This window comes from Bubalus kerabau, chromosome 13 (assembly GCF_029407905.1).
Source record: "Bubalus kerabau isolate K-KA32 ecotype Philippines breed swamp buffalo chromosome 13, PCC_UOA_SB_1v2, whole genome shotgun sequence".
NCBI lineage: Eukaryota > Metazoa > Chordata > Mammalia > Artiodactyla > Bovidae > Bubalus > Bubalus kerabau.
The window spans coordinates 14,386,169-14,387,097 of NC_073636.1; the positions used below are offsets into that span (position 1 = coordinate 14,386,169).

The 929-nt window shown below is 38.5% G+C and overlaps 1 non-coding gene across 1 annotated transcript; it reads left to right on the forward strand.

The window, feature by feature from the left end:
- The first annotated feature begins 231 nt into the window (after positions 1 to 231).
- On the forward strand, positions 232 to 303 carry TRNAC-GCA (transfer RNA cysteine (anticodon GCA)). The gene has a single exon. It is a non-coding gene; the product is annotated as a tRNA-Cys (tRNA).
- The last annotated feature ends 626 nt before the right edge of the window (positions 304 to 929 follow it).

Genomic DNA, 929 nt, shown 5'->3' on the forward strand with positions numbered 1-929 from the left:
CATATGGCAGAAACCAACACAATAGTGTAAAGCAATTATTCAACAACAACAAAAAGCTTTGCCCACAATGTACCTTTTTTCTCCTGCCACTCAAGAAAGAATCTTTATTCTTTTCCTGGAGTGAAGCATGTGGGTCGATCTTGATTTAGGCTGAGATTAAGTCTCCAGGCTTAGGACGAATATGTGAGGAGAAAATGGCTGGGCTAATCATGGTGCCCTCAGGACAGCACTTCCCTGGTGGCTCAGAGGTTAAAGCATCTGCCTGCAATGCAGGAGACCCAGGTTCGATCCCTGGGTTGGGAAGATCCACTGGAGAAGGAAATGGCAACCCACTTCAGTATTCTTACCTGGAGAATCCCATGGATGGAGGAGCCTGGTGGGCTACAGTCTATGGGGTCTCACAGAGTCGGACACGACTGAGGGACTTCACTTTCACTTTCAGGCCAAAACTTGTATTCTGAAGAAATTAGAAGTTTCTTCAGTTGGAAATATATTCATTAAGGGTCTCTTAAGTGCAAAGCTGGAAGTTTTGAGGGTTATAATACACTTGGGGGATATACTCCTAACAACCAATAGTTCAACGATTTGAAAAATTAGATTTACTTTATAAATCACACCTCTAATATAAGTAATTCTAGAAGTTATTAAACAAATTATGGAATTAACTACAGCATATTTATTAAAGATGGTTTTGAAAATATTTCCTTTAAACTTGCAGTGTAGAATAGTTGAATCATATTTCAAGTTTTATCCATGATATCTATAGCAATAAACTCTTCAAGAAGTGTCCAAGTATTTAGCATCATGTACTGGCCTCCAAATCTTTTACAGAGTCTAAAAACTTGCTAAACATTTGTAACAATAGTTTGCCTTCTGACTTTTCTGTCATACCAAAAGCCATTTTCAGCTAGAGGGTTGCCTATTAAAAT